The sequence below is a fragment of the Suncus etruscus genome, chromosome 10 (genome assembly GCF_024139225.1).
Source record: "Suncus etruscus isolate mSunEtr1 chromosome 10, mSunEtr1.pri.cur, whole genome shotgun sequence".
Classification (NCBI taxonomy): Eukaryota; Metazoa; Chordata; class Mammalia; order Eulipotyphla; family Soricidae; genus Suncus; species Suncus etruscus.
The window spans coordinates 53,522,376-53,545,295 of NC_064857.1; the positions used below are offsets into that span (position 1 = coordinate 53,522,376).

The 22,920-nt window shown below is 41.8% G+C and overlaps 1 protein-coding gene and 1 non-coding gene across 2 annotated transcripts in view; both read right to left on the minus strand.

Annotated features, from left to right (window-relative positions):
• Positions 1-22,920, minus strand: part of ULK4 (unc-51 like kinase 4) — a 665,001-nt gene that overhangs the window by 222,771 nt on the left and 419,310 nt on the right. The window lies entirely within an intron of this gene.
• Positions 21,913-22,019, minus strand: LOC126021436 (U6 spliceosomal RNA). The gene has a single exon (XR_007499952.1). It is a non-coding gene; the product is annotated as a U6 spliceosomal RNA (small nuclear RNA).

The following is a 22,920-nucleotide window of genomic DNA, read 5'->3' on the forward strand; positions in this document are numbered from 1 at the left end:
GACAAAATTTCCTTATCAAATGACGAGGTTTGATAGGCCATATCATCAATGACATATAGTGCAGAGAAGCAATTACCAGACATGTGCATTATGCCAGCAGGCTTCCTTCTGCAGGGCAGACTGTATCACTCATGTGTATGCAATGAATCAGCACTTGGCACTTAAGAGTTGCAGATAGCAAAGAAGGGGCTTTTAAGAGTAGTGTTTGGTAAATATTGGCTGCAAGAGATGTTTTCTTTTGCAAGGCTCACGATTATTTTGTGACACATTGTGGATGAGATTAGACCTGTGGTATGACATAAAATATTTCTTCAACAACAGAGATATTGCTGGCAAAGCCCATTTATTTGATATCAAGTGCCTCTCTCTGCCATATAGTCAGTACTTTTCAGAGCCACAACTTTAAGTTTGAGGTTTAAATACATGTTTCTAATTTAACCTTTCTCCTTATTCTGTAAAGTCATGAAGTAGAGTTCAGTGAAATAAATTCCCTTCACTTTCATCCATAATTATTTAGTTTTTCCATTTTGTTTTAATACCCCCATTTATTATCTTAGTATTTAAAAAATACCTAATGTCATAGTTAGGTTTTTTATATATTTTTTATATTTTATAAATATATCTATATAGTTAATACAATCTCTCTTAAACATAACTATGTCATTACCACTCAATAAGATGAACAGTTTGAATACATACATATATATACACACACAAAATTTATGTTCATAACTATCTCAAATCTTAACTTGCGTTAATCAAGGTAAGCCATTACCACACATTTCATTTGGATGGAGAATTTTGATGTCTTTTGCCCTCAATTGCCCATTACCTAACAGTATTTTCCATACTTCTGGAGAAATATGATTAATTTTTTCCCAAAGATTTTCTAATGGCTTTCCTCTTGGGTTCCTGATAACTAAATCCACAAACTCAATTTAATATCCACTTCCAGCAATTTAGACAATATTTGGCACTGGCTGTGACACTTACTGTTGCCTGTGTTCAAGGACACATCATGTGGCTACACCACTTTCCTCTTCACTAAGGAGCCAAGAGGCCTGCCTTCACCTCTACCTTCTGTGTGGGTCTGGGAAAGAGTCAAGCATTCCCTCTTCATGTTGTTGGTGGCCTGTTTTGTCCCTCCCATTCTCTCATTTGGACCTGGCCTGAGATGCAGGAGCTACATGTGTTCTAGGTCAGAACTCCAGATCCCCAGACAAATAAATGTGCAGGCCAGATAGATGGGAGAGAAGGACGTCCCCGCATGACAACGATCAGATTCAATGCTGAAGTACTCAAACACATGGGGAAAGCCAATCAACTAGAATTCCAGACAGGTGGGAGAACTTAATAGAGTGAGGTTATAAGGAACCTAGACATACACCAGCAGAAGGGAAGGGTTTCTGGGCCTTGCTTGCCTGTCAGCTCCTCCAGAGATTCTACACAGAGGTACCTACCATTTCCCAAACTCCTGGTCAAATATCATCATAGCTTTTTTTATGTTCCATCCCTAAATCTCTGTTTAAAAAAAACCCTAAATTCATTAAGTCAAAGAATGCAAGAATTATTTTACATTAATGTATAAATAACTCTTCATAAAAATCCAGATTATTGTGTCAGCTACAAGAAAATATCTAAAGGAGTTATCCCCATAATTAGTTTCAGTGGCTTAATGTTTTTGGAATATTAATATGCACAAGCTATTCCCAGCTCCATGCATTGTGTCCTCATTACTAATTTTTCAAAATCTATTGGAATAGAGACCATAAGAGTACACTTTAAGTTTCCAAGTTCTTAGAAGTACTTTATAGTTCTATCATTACTGATTAAATACAACACTCAAATCCAGGGTTAATCAACTCAAACAACAGTTTCCAATGGATAATTTTTTTTTGTTTTTTCGGGCCACACCTGTTTGATGCTCAGGGGTTACTCCTGGCTAAGTGCTCAGAAATTACCCCCTGGCTTGGGGGGACCATATGGGATGCCGGGGGATCGAATCGCGGTCCTTCCTTGGCTAGTGTTTGCAAGGCAGACATCTTACCTCTAGCGCCACCTCACTGGCCCCTCCAATGGATAATTTTTATTTATACCATATAAATATGGCTATTTCAACTGGGGTTAACTAATCCTCTTAAACAGAAAATCTGGAAGAGAAGTATAAAATAATCTGCAAAGTTCCATGAGGGCAAATTTTTCTCTCCTAAACTAACCCATATTTAACCCAAATTGGGAGTCACACTGAATCAACTGAGTTCTAAAACTGATTTTACATAGGAAGATATGATGGGTAAAATTTGGTCATGCCTGTCTTGGATAGATTGATGGGGTAAAAGAAAGCATCTGTGAACTGTGGGAGCTTAGATACAGCAGCCAATGCACTCACTCTTTTTTGGTCAAATGTTAATGAACAGTCACCTATACAAAGATTAATAACTCCTTCATTCCCCCAAATCCCTGAGATTAAAAACTACAGAACTAACTGAATGGGGGCTTCTATCTCTTACTCAAGCTGCATCCAGCAGCTTCCAATGCGTTAACACAAGCTTGTAAATTTTCACTCATCAGCCAAAGTGTGCCTGGGCCCCTGGGCCTGGCTTTTGGGCCTGTACACTCTGATTCTGCAAGCTCTCTCTGCCTTGCAACTTTGTTTTGATTTTAAAAAGTAAATTCTAGGGGCCAAAGCAATAGCACAGCGGTAGGGCATTTGCCTTGCACGCAGACAACCCGGGAGAGATCCGGTTCGATCTCTCCCCCAATCCCCTGTATTCCATATGATCCCCCGGGGCCTGAGAGGGACAACTTCTGAGCGTAGAGCCAGGAGTAACTCCTAAGTGCTGCCAGGTGTGGCCCCAAAACAAAAAAGAAATCTTTATTCCAGCACCATGATTACAAACATGTTCATAATTGGGTTGCCTTGCCATTTTTTCACTTAAAACCCAAACAAGAGGGCCCGGAGAGATAGCACAGCGGCGTTTGCCTGGCAAGCAGCCGATTCAGGACCAAAGGTGGTTGGTTTGAATCCCGGTGTCCCATATGGTCCCCCGAGCCTGCCAGGAGCTGTTTCTGAGCAGACAGCCAGGAGTAATCCCTGAGCACCTCTGGGTGTGGCCCAAAAACCAACCAAACAAACAAACAAACAAACAAGAAGGGCCCATGGGTATTGACTTTCTTTCCCCAGTCAGCAGAGAGAAACTGAACAAGCTTTGCTGGATGAATCACCAGCTGGAACAAAGCCAAGCAGAACCCAAATCACATATTGGGCACTTCTCAAACAAGACGTAATGTTTTGTTTTCTTTCAAAAAAATAAAAAACTGAAGACGTTTTATTTTTAGGGCACTCACTAGAAATTATTTTCCAAAAAAAAACTATACATGTGACATCTCCCCACACTGAGACATACCGTATTTTCCGGCGTTATAAGACGTATAAGACGAACCCCTAATTTTGCAGTTAAAACATAGGTTTAGGCCTATATTCGCTGTATCAGACAGAACGTTCCTGTGCTGCAACTGTATGTACCAGTGAGCCAATTACAACAAGCAAAGGTTCAGAGGTTATACTGTAAAGGACTTCCTCCTCTCTGACTCTGGCCCATCTGAGCAGGCTTTTGACAGTGTAGATTCGGGTCCAGGCATTGTCTAATTTGCACGCATAAAAAGCCTGCTTGGATTTGGCTGAGTAAGAGAGGCGGTCTGCGCAGCCTTGCAGTGATTGGTGCAGGATCGAATTGGAAAATTCGTTTTGTGGCAATATTCAGACAATTTTCGTTTAACGGCATATTGAAACATTTTTCGGGATATACTCCGCGTATAAGACGACCCCCAATTTTTCGGGGTTGACTCTTTTTTGTTTGAAAACTTGTCTTATGCGGCCGGCGGTGGCGCTGGCGTAACATGTCCGCCATGCAAGAGCTAGCCAAGGAAGGTCCGCGGTTCGATCCCCCGGTGTCCCATATGGTCCCCCCAAGCCAGGGGCAATTTCTGAGCGCTTAGCCAGGAGTACCCCGAGTATCAAATGGGTGTGGCCCGAAAAACCAAAAAAAAAAAAAAGTTGTCTTATACGCCGGAAAATACGGTATGTCCACAGTGCTCCCTGGATCTGGCATTATCCTGGAATCCAGTTAGCACTTAGTTCCACAAGCAGAGAACACTGCAGTACATTATTATAAGAATATAATTTAGGGGGCTGGAGAGATAGCACAGCAGCATTTGCCTTGCAAGCAGCCGATCAGGACCTAAGGTGGTTGGTTCTAATCCCGGCAACCCATATGGTCCCCCGTGCCTGCCAGGAGCTATTTCTGAGCAGATAGCCGCCGGGTATAGCCCCCCCCAAAAAAAAAAGAATATAATTTAGGGGCCGGAGAGATAGCACAAGGCGTTTGCCTTGCACACAGCTGATCCAGGATGAACGGTGATTCGAATCCTGGCATCCTATATGGTCCCTTGTGCCTGCCAGGAGTGATTTCTGAGCATAGAGCCAAGAGTAACCCATGAGCACTGAAGAGTGTGACCCAAAAAACAAAAAACAACAACAACAAAAAGAATATAATTTATTCTGGCCACCTGTTAGAGGAGGCTGTAAACGCCCTTATCTGAATGAAGCAGAGCCCCTGAAATTTTTATTGCTGTTGTGGCTGCAGTATTTAATGAGCCAGAATCACATCTGGCAACTCTCAGGGGACTTTTGTACAGGGAATCAAACCAGGGCATTTTGCTTTAAACCCCATAGTCAGTGCTAATGCCCACTATGCAACATTACTGGACTGTCATTAAAATACCTGGAAATGAAAAGGAAGAGAAATATGACTGTTAAGTTTAATGTGTAAGTGCAAACCCCAAAATATTTTTTCTTAAAGAGTTATATGTAGGAACAGATTAAAGTAAGAAAGCTGAAATTCTCTTATCAGTCAAGAAATAAATAGAGCTAAATAAATAAATAAATGAGAGAGGAAGAGAACATCATCACAGCACTTAGGCCTCTGCCTTAAATGTAAACCTGCTTCATAAAAAATCTTATTTTGCAAAGTGTTATTTTAGCTTGTGTTCACAGCAGGTCTATAATATGCAATGACAATCATCTACTCTGGCGATATCTTCCCGTGTTAGTTAATTAACAGGTGTCACTCACAGGGAAAGCCTGTTCAAGGTGGCACTGTGGCAGATGCAGAGCAGGGCCAGGCCTTCACCATCAGTGCTGTCAGGAACGTGACAATCACTGGCAAGGTATGTGCCTCGCTGTCAAGATGCAGGTGGGCAAAATAAATATCAGGTAGGAAGAATTCAATATGCAGATAATTCAGAAAACTTTGAAGCCAGAAAAGAAAACAAGTAAAAGGATTTATAAGTGCTTTTAAATATAAGCATAAAGCTCAGGCTGGAGAGTTGCTACAGGAAGTAAGGTTCTTGTCTTAGATGCGGCCAATCCTGGTTCACCCATGGACTGCATATGGTCCCCCAAATACAAATGGGGTCCCCGCTGAGCAGAGCCAGGAACAGCTTCTCAGATGGAGGTAATCCAAAAAACTTACAATAAAATAAAGAGAAAAATAAAGAGAGATAAAGCTTGCAGCAAGAGAGGGAAATAGAAATAAATAAACTTGGTGGAAAGCAGAAGACAGAATATCTTTTACCTCCTCCCTGCATGTGACTTTCTGAAGGTTTTTGGCACATTTGGAAACTTCCCTTGACTAACTTCCCCTGAACCCTGACAGGAGTGATCCCTGATTGCAGAGCCAGGAGTCATTCCTGAACACCATTGTGTGTGTGTGGCCTCAAAACAACACCCCTCCCCCGCCTCCCACAAAAAAATTCAGCACAGGCTCTGGTTTTTAGGAGAAACTTGAGAAACGTGTTGAAGAACAGACATAAAAAAAGTGATCAAAAAAGAGCCCAGAGAGTGGCTCGGTGGTAGAGCACTTGCCATGCAGGCATGAGATCTTGAATTAGATCCCTGTCAGACCCTTGTGCTGGGAGCCATCCATGCTGGTTCTGTCCTTTCACAACAAAGAGGAAAGAATAGAAAAAAAAAAAAAGGGCTGGATCCATGGCGCAAGTGGTAAGGCATCTGCCTTGACTGCGCTAGCCTAGGATGAACTGTGGTTTGATCCCCCAGCATCCAATATGGTCGTCCAAGCCAAGAATTATTTCTGAGGCATAGCCAGGAGTAACTCTGAGTGTCACCGGTGTAGCCCAAAAACAAAACAAAACAAAGAATAGAAAAAACAATCAGAGAAAAGCTCATTCCAAAATTCTTAGGTGATGAATCTTTAGAAAACTTACTCATGGAAATTATACTTAGGAGTGTGTGAAAAGCACCAGAAGCCACCCAGAGAGAACAAGCAGCAGCAATTCCTTTGAAGCTTGCACTGCAAGAGAGCTGGTACCATTAACTGATGGATGGCAAAAACGCAAAGGTCAGCAGGAGTGGGAAAGTTCTTAGACAACAGAGACAAAACTATTTCCTTTCTGTTTTATTTTTTCCTGATTTGGAAGTAGTTATTAGAATTCTCAGAAGGCTCTTATTACAAAATCTCCAGTATTTGATCTCAACTTATTTCTCACTGCCACGTGAGGTTCTCTGCAAGTCATCAGAGATGGTTCTTAACTGACAAGAGATTATAAAGAGCGTCTGGAGAGCAGGTGAGTGTACATCTTGTTTCTCTTTCATGGTTCCATGTGCCAGTCAGAAGGTGAATCTCCTTTACTAATGGAGTCCAAATAACAAGATGAGTCAACAGCTGCAGCAACTTCTCTCCTGGTATAATCAGTTATCCTCTGATCCCTCCTCCCCCCTCCTGAATAGACATGGATCCTAAGATCCATTTTCATCTCTGCTAGCATGGTTTGCACAAAAAAAAAATTTTTTTTGCCACACCTGGCAGTGCTCAGGGATTACTCCTGGCTCTGTGTTCAGAAATTCTCTTGGCAGGCTTGTGGGACCATATGGAATGCCAGGTCTCGAACCTGGGCTGGCCACATGCAAGGCAATTGCCCTACCCACTGTGTTATCACTCCAGCCCCCTTGCAGAGTTCTTTCCTGTTACAAGAAATGCACCCATGCTGCTGCTGTTTCAATAGTAACACCATGATGACTATGAAACTCTGGGTCAACTGATCTCATCCCTCTTGAGGAAGAGTCAACTCCTCCCATCAACCTCAGCTAGCAAAAGTTTCATCTCCAAATTCAGATTTGAGGCAAAAGCTGGCTCCCTGTGTGTGACACCAGGCGGGGAAAATCCGCGAAAGTACACTGGCCCAGTGGGGCTCAGCTGTGAAAGACTGTGAGTGTGACCTGTCTATGTCTGTCTACTGTCCTCTTGCATGAAACTCTTGCGAGTGGGGCAAAAAGAGCCTCCAGAAACCTCGCTCGCCCAGACGCCATTTTCAGGGAGGGACTTCAGAGCATAAAAACCGGCTAACCTTTGCAAAAGCTGGCTCCCTGTGTGTGACACCAGGTGGGGAAAATCCGCGAAAGTACACCGGCCCAGTGGGGCTCAGCTGTGAAAGACTGTGAGTGTGACCTGTCTATGTCTGTCTACTGTCCTCTTGCGTGAAACTCTTGCAAGTGGGGCAAAAAGAGCCCCCAGAAACCTCGCTCGCCCAGACGCCATTTTCAGGGAGGGACTTCAGAGCATGAAAACCGGCTAAGCTTTGCAAGAGCTGGCTCCCTGTGTGTGACACCAGGCGGGGAAAATCCGCGAAAGTACACTGGCCCAGTGGGGCTCAACTGTGAAAGACTGTGAGTGTGACCTGTCTATGTCTGTCTACTGTCCTCTTGCGTGAAACTCTTGCGAGTGGGGCAAAAAGAGCCTCCAGAAACCTCGCTCGCCCAGACGCCATTTTCAGGGAGGGACTTCAGAGCATGAAAACCGGCTAAGCTTTGCAAGAGCTGGCTCCCTGTGTGTGACACCAGGCGGGGAAAATCCGCGAAAGTACACTGGCCCAGTGGGGCTCAACTGTGAAAGACTGTGAGTGTGACCTGTCTATGTCTGTCTACTGTCCTCTTGCGTGAAACTCTTGCGAGTGGGGCAAAAAGAGCCTCCAGAAACCTCGCTCGCCCAGACGCCATTTTCAGGGAGGGACTTCAGAGCATGAAAACCGGCTAAGCTTTGCAAGAGCTGGCTCCCTGTGTGTGACACCAGGCGGGGAAAATCCGCGAAAGTACACTGGCCCAGTGGGGCTCAACTGTGAAAGACTGTGAGTGTGACCTGTCTATGTCTGTCTACTGTCCTCTTGCGTGAAACTCTTGCGAGTGGGGCAAAAAGAGCCTCCAGAAACCTCGCTCGCCCAGACGCCATTTTCAGGGAGGGACTTCAGAGCATGAAAACCGGCTAAGCTTTGCAAGAGCTGGCTCCCTGTGTGTGACACCAGGCGGGGAAAATCCGCGAAAGTACACTGGCCCAGTGGGGCTCAACTGTGAAAGACTGTGAGTGTGGCCTGTCTATGTCTGTCTACTGTCCACTTGCGTGAAACTCTTGCGAGTGGGGCAAAAACAGGCTCCAGCAAAGCACGGCCGCTCCGCTTCGCTACGCGGCCGTGCACTCTTTCTAAGGAAAGAACTCCATTGCAACAAGAAGGAAAAATCACACTAAGAACGGCGCTATATCACAGAAGCAAACATTTCTCTCTGGACTGTCTTCTCTGTTGCATGCTCGGGCCTAAGATTTGACCCAGTGTGAGGCCTCATCCACGGAGGACTCCCCTCCCTTAGAGGCAAGTCAGCCCATCCAGAAAGGGAGGAGCCAGAGGAGTGTGCTGCCTACATCATATAGACAATGAATACCACCACAACACGTAGAAAAACCCACAATACAAGTGTGACAATGGGGAAACAACGCAGGCCAGCATCAGACATAGAGAATGAAGATGACAATTCTGAGGACCAGATAATGACTGAACAACTAATCAACCTCTCAGATAAGGACTTTAGACTAGCAATATGGAAGGTGCTCAACAGACTCCAAGAAACCATGGATCGAGTTGAACAGAACACTAATAAGAACCAAGAAAATATGAAGGCAGAAATGACAAAACTCCAAACTGAAATAACATGTCAACTAACAGGACTGAAAAAGTCAGTAAACGAAGTGAATGACAAAATGGATAAGCTCTGGGACAGGGTATCAGAAGCTGAGAATAGACTTGGTGCTGTGGAAGATGAGATACATAACAATTCCATACAGCAGGAGAGATTGGACAAAAAACTTAAAGCAAATGAGCAGACAATGGAAAAATTAGTCAAAGAATGGGAACAGACGAAAATAGAAGTCTATGATAAGATCAACAGAAACAACTTAAGAATCATTGGAGTCCCAGAGACCCAGGAAGAAAAGTTCCAGGAAGAATCAATGGTCAAGAACATCATTAAAGAGAAACTTCCAGAGCTAAAGAATATATGTGATCAAATCCTGCATGCCCGAAGAGTACCAACCAAAAGAGACCCCAGAAAAACCACCCCAAGACACATCCTAGTCACAATGACAAATCCCACAGATAGAGACAGAATTCTGAAAACAGCAAGATCAAAAGGGGAAATCATGTTCAAGCAAGCTTCCCTGAGATTTACAGCAGACCTGTCACCAGAAACGCTCAATGCCAGAAAGCAGTGGTGGGATATTGTGACAAGACTGAATGAAATGAATGCTTCACCCAGAATACTATACCCAGCAAAACTCACTTTCCGGTTTGATGGAAGAATACATGGTTTCACAGACAAAAAACAGCTCAGAAACTTCACAGACACAAAACCAGTCTTAAGAGAAAAACTGAAAGACCTAATCTAAGACAAGACTACCCAAAAGACACACCAAATTTTGAAATAAAGATGGCGTTAAATCCCAGGACAATTCTTTCTCTCAACGTCAATGGACTAAATGCACCAGTTAAGAGACACAGAGTGGCTAAATGGATCAAAAAACTCAATCCAACCTTCTGCTGCCTACAAGAAACGCACCTGAATAGTCAGAACAAACATAGACTCAAAATAAAAGGCTGGAGAAAAGTTATCCAAGCAAACAACACCCATAAAAAAGCTGGAGTGGCCATACTAATATCAGATAATGCAAACTTTATACTCAGGAAGGTTGTAAGGGACAAAGACGGACATTTTATATTAATCAAGGGGTACGTAGAGCAGGAAGAATTCACTCTCCTAAACATATATGCACCGAATGAGGGGCCAGCAAAATATTTAATACAACTGTTGAGAAATCTGAAAAATAATATCAACAACAACACAATAATTGTGGGGGACCTTAACACGGCTTTGTCAACACTGGACAGGTCAACCAGACTGAAACCCAACAAGAATATACTAGACCTGAGGAGAGAAATGGAAGAAAGAGGCCTAGTGGATATATATAGGACACTCCATCCCCAGAAACCTGGATACACATTCTTCTCCAATGTACATGGGACATTCTCCAGGATAGACTACATGCTGGCACATAAAACATACCTCCATAAGATCAAGAGGATAGAAATTTTGCAGACTACCTTCGCTGACCACAAGGCTCTGAAATTATTTGTGAACTCCGAATGGACTCAGAAGAAACACTTTAACACCTGGAAGTTAAACAGCCTCATGCTCAATAACCAGTGGGTCCGAGATGAAATCAAGGAGGAAATAAAAAAGGTTCCTGGAAACAAATGACAATAAAGACACAAACTATCAGAACTTATGGGACACAGCAAAAGCAGTACTGAGAGGAAAATTTATAGCTTTGCAAGCACACATCAGGAAGGAAGAAGGAGCTTACCTGAGTAGCTTAATGACACAGCTAATAGAACTAGAAAATGCTCAACAAAAGGACCCAAGAATAGGAAGACAGAAGGAAATAACAAAGCTGAGAGCAGAAATCAACGAAGTGGAAACTCAAAAAACAATCCGAAAGATCAACGAAAGCAGAAGTTGGTTCTTTGAAAAAATAAACAAGATTGATAGACCACTGGCAAACCTAACAAAGAAAGAGAGAGAGAGAAACTTGATAACTCGTATCAGGAATGAAAAAGGAGAGATCACTACTGATATGACAGAGATTCAAAGGGTAATCAGAAACTACTTTGAAAAACTCTACGCCACTAAAAATGAGAACCTGGAAGAAATGGATAAATTCTTGGACTCTTATAATCTTCCACGGTTGAAGGAAGAGGATGTAGCATATCTAAACACCCCCATCACCATTGATGAAATTAAAACAGTAATCAAATGTCTGCCGAAAAACAAAAGCCCAGGTCCAGATGGATTCACTAATGAATTCTATCAAACTTTCCAAGAGGAACTACTGCCAATCTTGGCAAGACTCTTTCATGAAATTGAACAAACAGAAACACTTCCAAATAGCTTTTATGAAGCCAACATCACCTTGATACCTAAACCAGACAGAGACGCTACCAAAAAAGAAAATTACAGACCAATATCACTGATGAATGCAGATGCAAAGATCCTCAACAAAATCCTGGCAAATAGGATTCAATGCCTCGTTAAGAAGATCATCCACTACGATCAAGTAGGTTTCATCCCAGGAATGCAAGGCTGGTTTAACATCCGTAAATCTATCAACATAATACACAACATCAATAACAAGAAAAATAAAAACCACATGATCATATCAATAGATGCAGAGAAAGCATTTGATAAGGTCCAACACCCATTCTTGATCAAAACTCTCAGCAAGATGGGAATGGAGGGAACCTTTCTCAATATAGTGAAGGCCATCTACCACAAGCCAGTGGCAAATATTATCCTCAATGGAGAAAAACTGAAAGCCTTCCCTCTAAATTCTGGCACAAGACAAGGCTGTCCTCTCTCACCACTCCTATTTAACATAGCACTGGAAGTACTTGCTATAGCGATTAGGCAAGAAAAGGATATCAAGGGAATCCAGATAGGAAAGGAAGAAGTCAAGCTCTCACTGTTTGCAGATGACATGATACTCTACTTAGAAAACCCTAAAGACTCTATCAAAAAGCTTCTAGAAACAATAGACTCATATAGCAAGGTGGCAGGCTACAAAATTAACACACAAAAATCAATGGCCTTTCTATATACCAATAGTAATAAGGATGAAATGGACATTAAGAAAACAACCCCATTCACAATAGTACCACACAAACTCAAATATCTTGGAATCAACTTGACTAAATATGTGAAGGACCTATACAAAGAAAACTATAAAACTCTGCTCCAAGAAATAAGAGAGGACACACGGAAATGGAAACACATACCCTGCTCATGGATTGGCAGGATTAACATCATCAAAATGGCAATACTCCCCAAGGCATTATACAGATTTAATGCCATCCCTCTAAAGATACCCATGACATTCTTCAAAGAAGTGGATCAGACACTTTCTTTTTTTTTTTTTTTTTTTTTTTTGGTTTTTCGGCCACACCCTGTGACGCTCAGGGGTTACTCCTGGCTATGCGCTCAGAAGTTGCTCCTGGCTTCTTGGGGGACCATATGGGACGCCGGGGGATCGAACCGCGGTCCGTCCTAGGCTAGCGCAGGCAAGGCAGGCACCTTACCTCCAGCACCACCGCCCGGCCCCGGATCAGACACTTTTGAAATTCATTTGGAACAATAAACACCCTCGAATAGCTAAAGGAATCATTGGGAAAAAGAATATGGGAGGAATTACTTTTCCCAACTTTAAACTGTACTACAAAGCAACAGTTATCAAAACAGCATGGTATTGGAATAAGGATAGGTCCTCAGATCAGAGGAATAGGCTTTAATACTCAGAAAATGTTCCCCAGAGATACAACCATCTAATTTTTGATAAAGGAGCAGGAAATCCTAAATGGAGCAGGGAAAGCCTCTTCAACAAGTGGTGTTGGCACAATTGGATAGCCACTTGCAAAAAATTAAACTTAGACCCCCAGCTAACATCATGTACAAAGGTAAAATCCAAATGGATTAAAGACCTCGATATCAGCCCCAAAACCATAAGATATATTGAACAGCACATAGGCAAAACACTCCAGGACATTACAGGCATCTTCAAGGAGGAAACTGCACTCTCCAAGCAAGTGAAAGCAGAGATTAACAGATGGGAATATATTAAGCTGAGAAGCTTCTGCACCTCAAAGGAAATAGTGCCCAGGATACAAGAGCCACCCACTGAGTGGGAGAAACTATTCACCCAATACCCATCATATTTTGGCTAATCTCCAATACCCATATTTTGGCTAATCTCCAAAATATACAAGGCACTGACAGAACTTTACAAGAAAAAAACATCTAACCCCATCAAAAAATGGGGAGAAGAAATGAACAGACACTTTGACAAAGAAGAAATACGCATGGCCAAAAGACACATGAAAAAATGTTCCACATCACTAATCATCAGGGAGATGCAAATCAAAACAACGATGAGATACCACCTCACACCCCAGAGAATGGCACACATCACAAAGAATGAGAATAAACAGTGTTGGCGGGGATGTGGAGAGAAAGGAACTCATCCACTGCTGGTGGGAATGCTGTCTAGTTCAACCTTTATGGAAAGCGATATGGAGATTCCTCCAAAAACTGGAAATCGAGCTCCCATACGATCCAGCTATACCACTCCTAGGAATATACCCTAGGAACACAAAAATACAATACAAAAACCCCTTCCTTACACCTATATTCATTGCAGCTCTATTCACCATAGCAAGACTCTGGAAACAACCAAGATGCCCTTCAACAGACGAATGGCTAAAGAAACTGTGGTACATATACACAATGGAATATTATGCAGCTGTCAGGAGAGATGAAGTCATGAAATTTTCCTATACATGGATGTACATGGAATCTATTATGCTGAGTGAAATAAGTCAGAGAGAGAGAGAAAAACGCAGAATGGTCTCACTCATCTATGGGTTTTAAGAAAAATGAAAGACACCCTTGTAATAATAATTTTCAGACACAAAAGAGAAAAGAGCTGGAAGTTCCAGCTCACCTCAGGAAGCTCACCACAAAGAGTGATGAGTTTAGTTAGAGAAATAACTACATTTTGAACTGTCCTAATATTGAGAATGTATGAGGGAAATGTAGAGCCTGTTTAGGGTACAGGCGGGGGTTGGGTGGGGAGGAGGGAGATTTGGGACTTGGGTGATGGGAATGTTGCACTGGTGATGGGTGGTGTTCCTTTTATGACTGAAACCCAAACACAATCATGTATGTAATCAAGGTGTTTAAATAAAAAAAAATATGCATTAAAAAAAAATAAAAACCAAAAAAAAAAAACAAATTCAGATTTGAAAAGGTAGTGCTACATCCCCCTTTTTACTGAGTGACTCATGAACAAGCAACCAAGGTTTTCCAGGGCTCAGCATAAATAATAGAGCCTAGAACAAGTGTGATTTTTCACATCCATTCTTTCACTTTCCCAACTTCCCTTATTAACCAACTTTAAAGGACTGGAGCCCCAATCATCTTTAGAGAGAGGCAAAAGGCATGATGAATTGAAATCTTGGTGACAATATATATCCCTCATAACCCAGATACTCAATCCTGGCACTTCATGCCATGTCCCACTGTCCATGTTTCTGTAAGCAATGATGTCCAGTTCTGACTTAACACCACTTCACTAAAATCTTCATTTTAGTCTGTTCTGCTTCTAATCTCCACAAGACTCAGCTAGCCTGGCCTCACTCAGCATTACTGATGTACCCTCCCTTCACAGCTAAGGGATCCTGAGCACCATGACACTGCTTATTGGAATGAGTCGAGGCCAGACCATCAATCACACACAGGCTCCCAGCATATGTTCTCAGTCACCTGGACCTCATTCTTCATTCTTCTGCCTGTTCTATCTTCCCCCCATTCTAAGGTGGCTTTTGGTCCTCACGAGGTACTGTCAAGATACACATTTCCACTCAACTTTTTGAGAGCAAAAAAAAAAAAAAAAGCCATCCATTTTCCACCTTATCCTCTTGTACTGATGTTTCCCTTCAACTGACTTCAAAAATATTTCTAACCAGTTCTCCAAGGAAAGGATCTGTTAATAGAATAAAATCACATTGGGGGCCAGAGTGGTGGTGCAAGCTGTAGGGCGTTTGCCTTGCATGTGCTATCCTAGGACGGAATGTGGTTGGATCCCCCGGCATCCCATATGGTCCCCCAAGCCAGGAATGATTTTTTTTGGGGGGAGGGTCACACCTGGCATCATTCAGGGGTTACTCCTAGCTCTACACTCAGAAATCACTCCTGGAAAGCTTGGAGGACCCTATGGGATGCCAGGACTGGAACCACTGTCCTTCTGCATGCAAGGCAAATGCCTTACCTCCATGCTATCTCTCCAGGTGGCCAGGAGTGATTTCTGAGTGCATAGCCAAGAGTAACCCCTGAGCGTCACTGGGTATGGCCCCCCAAAAAAGCAAAAAACAAAAAATAAAAACACATTGGAAAAATGCTGAATATACATTTGGAAGTAATAGGGAACTTTTGAAAGCTCTACAGTGTTTATTTTAGTGTTTAAAAACCAACTGGGAAATTCTTTCTGAATGAATATGTAAATGAGTTTGGATACAAGAGACAGGAAGATTACTAGAACTTTGAGTATGGAGTTTATCTTCTGCATTATTCTACCCAAAGAAAGCTCAAGTGATCTGAGACTTATCAGTGTTCAATAAATGGCTATGAGAAAAGCAGACAAAATAGAACACATGTTTGGGTAAAAATTCTGAATATCACAGATTAGAATTTGTTGCACTAGGACTTGGGTCACCCTAGCACCCTTCTACCCCCTTCCTCCGGAACTCCAGGGCTATGCCTGGGCCACATGCTTGGGCGAGCCCGTGAGGTGGGTCCCGACAAGGAGCTTAAAGGATACCCCAGGCTTTCCCCATTTCCCACCTGGCTCCAGAGGGAGGGTTTGAGTGGGGGTTGTGAACTTTCGGGCTTCCAGCTCTTGGAGGATCTCTTTCCTTCCTGGGAGCCAGGAGTTTTGGCCTGCATGGGGAATGGCAGCACAAGAGGTGCTGGTTTCAGGAATTTGCAGGCAACTTTCCTTACTACTGTCTATTGTGGAGTGTATAGACAATTATTTGGATATCATTGGATTTATTCTATTTGTCATGTACAGAACGTCTATGTTTTATGCTCTCCTTCCTGCCCTGGCTCTGCCCAGAAGCTCATTTTGCTCCTTTGCTCCCTCATTTCTACCACCTATTACCCATATTTAACCATTTTTATTCTCGGTTCTTCGCTCCCCATGAAGCACATTATTGTCCTCGCCTTAGCTAGCTGCCATCCAGCTACCAATTTGAGTTTATGGACTCTCAGGCTAGGAAGAGACCAGTACTCTGTTCCTACTTGTTTACTCTCAGTGGCCTCCTGGACTCCTCCTTTCTTCATTGTGTAACTGTGGTTGCTACCATATAGGTTTCTGATTAGTTCCCATTCAAATGCATTTCCCGATATGGGACTACTGGGAGTCATTTTGAAGACTCTAGAAGGCCAAATCACAGACCAACGTGGCATCCAGGATTCAGCACACTTCTCCCAACTATTTCTAATGACATAAACGGGACATGCATATATCCTTTGAATATCCTAGATCTATTCCCTTAACTGCTATAACTATTATTGAATATTCCCTTAAAGAGTGACAATTGTGCCCACTGTTTTATGGTTGTTTGTTTTTCTTTCTTTGTGATCTGTTCAACAAGTAATTATGGTAGAAGAGTCTTTTGCTTTAGAATTCATGTTAGAGGGGCCCAGAGAGATAGCACAGTGGCGTTTGCCTTGCAAGCAGCCGATCCAGGACCAAAGGTGGTTGGTTCAAATCCCGGTGTCCCATATGGTCCCCCGTGCCTGCCAGGAGCTATTTCTGAGCAGACAGCCAGGAGTAACCCCTGAGCAATGCCGGGTGTGGCCCAAAAACCAAAAACCAAAAAAAAAAAAAAAAAAAAAGAATTTATGTTAGAACCAAGGTAAGGGAATTACGGGACTTGATCTCTTGGCTGCCCAGAGGCACCAATAATACATTGCGGCATTGTTTCTCTTTTGCATAGGTGCATTAAAATGGGAAAATACTACATATGCAAACAAGTTATTATCTAATAGATATAGGAACACAAATTTTGTAATGCAGTTAGGCCTTATACCCTGAACACTGGCATAATGACTTGGCTCAGGCCTCAGAAGAATGGGCATTGCCCATACACTCCTGAACCACTGACCATCTATGGAAACAACCACAATTGTCTACATCACCAGGAGGCAAACATTTATCAGGGGAGACCCTGCTACTACCCTGGCATTGACATTATTCCAAGGAATGTTCACTTGACACCCAGATGATTCAGCGACAGCAGCAACTTGCTTGCAGGGCAGGACACTCTGCATCTGATTTTGAGGTGAGACTGGATATGTTCTACATCATGACTTCGATGAAACACAGAAACCACACAAGCCAGAATCCTTCTGGCACAGAAACCAAACTCTTCAATGACAGAAACTAGATAAAAACAACAGCTAATGTGTGAATAAAAATTCCCTGTGATCACAGAGAATGAACCAGGGGTTGGACAACCTAGTATGCCTGGAGCCCAGAGTCAATCTTATGCCAGAGAGCTTCAGGACAAAGCTTTTTTTTTTCTTTTTCCATTTTACCCATATTTTACTGGGCCTATGCAAACAACAATTGCCACTCTCAGACCTTTATTGCTCTATTTTTTTTTAACTCTTATCCTTTTACAAAAAATGAGTTTACTAAACTTTCTGCTGGTGCTTCAATGAATTCATTGTGAGTCAATGGCTTTCAAAAATATTCTTTCCTTTCAGTTCCATCTCATTCATTTTTCTTTCAACTTTCTATTTTTTTTAAATGTTGCTTTTTAGATGATTGTATGTCTGGGTAACATTCTCTGAGTACTCAAGTCTATTCTACTGATCTGAGGGTCTGTCTTTATTCCAATACCATGCTGTTTTGATAACTATTGCTTTATTATACAGTGTAAAGTTGGGGAAAGTAATGCCTCCCATACTCTTTTTCCCAGTAATTGCTTTGGATATTCGAGGGTGTTTATTGTTCCAAATGAATTTCAAAAGTGCCTGATCCACTTCTTTGAAGAATGTCATGGGTACCTTTAGAGGGATCGCATTAAATCTGTACAATCCATTTCCATGTATCCTCTCTTATTTCTTGGAGCAAAGTTTTGTTGGAGGCTGTTAGAGCTAGAGAGCAAAATGGAGTCTCTGATGCCTGAAACCTAAGGCCTGTGTACCTGACAGGCGGCCACTGTGGCATTTACTCCCTGGACCTAAAAGAAATGTTAACCAAACAAGTCACAAGATGCTCCAGTAAACTGCCCGAGTTGCTAAGATAAGATCACATCCTGTTAAGCTACCACTGTGAAAGAATGTCTGTGCGATATAAGTCTATGCGATAAAAGGGTATGTTGTAAAACAGGAAAGTCCTTCCTGCACGATCCCCCTACTTTTCTATACCATGGAAAAGTACTGAAAGCTACTTCCTTATGCTGTAGAACTATATAATCTTGTCTTGCCTTAATAAATTCAGCTCTTGATCAGCCAGCTTGACTTGAGCTCATTTCTTTCTCAGACTCTTTCCTCCTTTTTAGGTCGGATCCCGCTCGTGACCCACAAATTACTTCGTGATCCTCAGTCCACCCTGCGGGCAAGGTCCTAGGGGCGCCCAAACGAGGGGCACGAGACATGGACCACCGACCAGACGGCAATGCGTGAGCGAGTCTCGAGAGCCTGATCATAAGACACAGGTAAGACCCAAATCTGCAGGGTACAGATAGGTTAGCCTAATAGTAGCTACTAAAGCCGCCGTCCCATAGTCCCAGAAAAATGGGGACCACTATAAGTAAAGATATATATAGTCCCTTTGAAGATAGGGACCATTATATAAGTAAAGAGGAAATCTTTGTAAAAAACATTAAAAAGGCACTGACTGAAAGAAATGTTAAAATCAAAAAGAAAGATCTCATAAAATTTTGGTAAAGGATTACCAGAATATTTTGAAAAATATGGAAAAGAGGATAAGAAGGTCATGCAGTTCTATTGGAATATTTTAGGACAAATAATCACTAATGCAGATTCTGATCCCTTTAAAAATGGAAATCCTTAAGAAAGTTGAAGCGCATATTGATGCTGCCTCTCGCAGTCAATCCAGAGCAAGCAGCCTTGCCGATCGCCCAGACAATCTTTTGTTAAATGACTGCTCAAGTCCCATACATCCCTCTAAAGGTTTTTATCCTATCCTTGATAATGCTCCTCTGGCAGATGAAACTCTTGATCCTCAAGATGTTCAAGCTGCCTCCTATGATCACAGGCAGTACCCTGCTAGGGCAGCCCCTCCTCCCTACAATGAGGATTTGATCCCTAAACTCCCTAAAAATATTCCTGTCCACCATCCAATATAAACCTTGATCAGCCCCCCCCCAAAAAAAAGGAGTTGGAGGATCGCCTGCTAAAACTAGAAACAATCAAAAAACTAGAATATCAAGTCTCCCAGCTTCAAGCTGGCCTAGAGGGTTGTAAGCTCCAATTCCCAATGTTTGCTTCCCAGGCACCAGTCCCCCCAGGTGAACAGGCTGCCGCTGGTGCTGCAGGCAACGCGCTGTGGAAGCCAAAGCAGCTAATCCCCCAAACCCAGATGTTAATCCTGCCAACTCATGAGCAGGGTATGTGTTTCCATTTCCGTGTGTCCTCTCTTATTTCTTGGAACAGGGTTTTACAGTTTTCTTTGTATAGGTCCTTCACATCTTTAGTCAAGTTGACTCCAAGATATTTAAGTTTGTGTGGCACTAAGCAAGAAGTCCTAAATGGAGCAAAGAAAACCTCTTCAACAAGTGGTGTTGGCACAACTGGCTAGCCACTTGCAAAAAAGTGAACTTAGACCCCCAGCTAACATCATGTACAAAGGTAAAATCCAAATGGATTAAAGACCTTGATATCAGACCTAAAACCATAAGGTATACAGAACAACACGTAGGTATAACACTCCATGACATAGAGACTAAAGGCATCTTTAAGGAGGAAACAGTACTCTCCAAGCAAGTGAAAGCAGAGATTAATAGATGGGAATATATTAAGCTGAGAAGCTTCTGCACCTCAAAGGAAATAGCGCCCAGGATACAAGAGCCACCCACTGAGTGGGAGAAACTATTCACCCAATACCCATCAGATAAGGGGCTAATATCCAAAATATACAGGGCACTGACAGAACTGTACAAGAAAAAAAACATCTAATCCCATCAAAATATGGGGAGAAGAAATGGACAGATACTTTGATAAAGAAGAAATACAAATGGCCAAAAGGCACATGAAAAAATGTTCCACATCACTAATCATCAGGGAGATGCAAATCAAAGCAACTATGAGGTACCACCTCACACCACAGAGATTAGCACACATCACAAAGAATGAGAACAAGCAGTGTTGGCGGGGCTGCAGTGAGACAGGAACTCTTATCCACTGCTGGTGGGAATGCCGTCTAGTTCAATCTTCCTGGAGAATGATATGGAGATTCCTCCAAAAACTGGAAGTTGAGCTCCCATACGATCCAGCTATACCACTCCTAGGAATATACCCTAGGAACACAAAAATACAATACAAAACCCCCTTACACCTATATTTATTGCAGCACTATTTACCATAGCAAGACTCTGGAAACAACCAAGATGCCCTTCAACAGATAAATGGCTAAAGAAACTGTGGTACATATACACAATGGAATATTATGCAGCTGTCAGAAGAGATGAAGTCATGAAATTTTCCTATACATGGATGTACATGGAATCTATTATGCTGAGTGAAATAAGTCAGAGAGAGAGAGAAAAACGCAGAATGGTCTCACTCATCTATGGGTTTTAAGAAAAATGAAAGACATTCTTGCAATAATAATTTTCAGACTCAAAAGAGAAAAGAGCTGGAAGTTCCTGCTCACCTCAGGAAGCTCACCACAAAGAGTGATGAGTTTAGTTAGAGAAATAACTACATTGCGAACTATCCTAACAATAAGAATATATGAGGGAAATAGAAAGCCTGTCTAGAGTACAGGTGGGGTCGGAGAGGGGAGGAGGGATATTTGTGTCATTAATGATGGGAATGTTACACTGGTGATGGGGGGGTGTCATCTTATATAACTGAAACCCAACCACAATCATGTTCGTAGCCAAGGTGTTTAAATAAAAAATACTACAAAAAATGTTGCTTTTGGTCTTCCTAAAAATGTATTAATATCAGTTATGTCAACTATGTAATGCTTTTCCTTTAAATAAATTAATTAAAAAAGAAAAGAATTTGTTGCACCAAGAAAAACTTTCAGTGAAAAAGAGACATATATGTTCCATCAAGATGGAAGAAAATAGCTCATTTATAATAGAACAAAGGAAGATGATCTAGCTAAAATATCTGAGCAAGAATCTCTATTTTCAGGTCGGAGAAATAGCATAGAGGTAGGACATTTGCCTTGGATGCAGAAGGGAAGTGGTTCAAATCCCGGCATCCCATATGGTCCCCCGAACCTGCCAGGAGCGATTTCTGAGCTTAGAGCCAGGAGTAACCCTGAGTGCTGCTGGGTGTGACCCAAAAACCAAACAAACAAACAAAAAACCCAAACAAACAAAAAAGAATCTGTGTTTTCTTCACATGAAAAAATACTCACAACATATTAAACCATACAAACCCTTAATTCCATTCCATAGCTACTGTCATTTGAAATACCTGATTTCAATATTTGATCCATTTTTTTCCCTTTACTTTTCTTCTTCTGGGAGGGAATAGGATTTGGGTTCTACCCAGCTGTGCTCAGGGGTTATTCTTGGCTGTGCACTCAGGAATCACAATTGGTAATGCTCAGTTTTAACCATATGTAGTGCCAGGGTTGAACTTGGGTCAGTAACAAAAAAGGCAAAATCTCTGTGTAATATTCTTTTTTTTTTTTAAATATGGAACGCTTCACGAATTTGTGTGTCATCCTTGCGCAGGGGCCATGCTAATCTTCTCTGTATCGTTCCAATTTTAGTATATGTGCTGCCGAAGCAAGCACTGTAATATTCTTAATTATTAAGAAAAAACCCTCAATAAAACATTAAAATCTTTAATGCTAATGTTTAAAGTTTAATGTTAATTAAATTTAATGTTTAATTTTAATGTTTAAGTTAATGTTTGACTTTAATATTAAAGTTTAACCAAAAACACAAAGTGTAATATATAAGGTTTGTTTTGTTTGAGTAATACTCAGGGCCTAACCTCAGAAAATCAGCATACAAAGCAGTTCTTTGAACTATTTTTTTGGTTCTATAACCAAAGAGGCGTTTTTTGGTTTCTTTCTTTTTTTTTTGTTTTTGTTTTTTTTTTGTTTGTTTATTTTGCCATTTTGGGCCACACCCTGAAACTCTCAGGGGTTACTCTTGGCTATGTGCTCAGAAATTGCTCCTGGCAAGGGGAACCATATGGGATGCTGAGGATCGAACCAAGCTCCATCCTAGATAGACCACGTGTAAGGCAAATGCCCTACCTCTGTGCAATCACTCTGGCCCCAAACAGAGAGGTTTTTTTTCTGGGCAATTCTCTTCTAAATAATGTGTGGTTATAGTTCTGGTTTTATATTTATATTCTGTAGCAGTTTGATATAAAAGGACATTGATATATAAATAATAAAGTATAAACATAAAATGAACAGCCATAGTATTATATTCCATATGGAAATCATACTAGCTGAGGCCAGAGATAGTTCAGTAGGTGAGGCATCAACCAGATATGGTCCCCTAGGCACTACCCAGAATCATCTCTGAGCACAGAACCAGGGAAAAAATAATATCCCCAACTATCTTTCATCTGCCTGAACAATAAAATAAAATCAACTTATCTGGGCTTTGAGTGTTTTATTCCCTTGCTTTCACTTTTACTTTTATTTTATGCATTGTATTGTTTCATCTTCTTTCAAG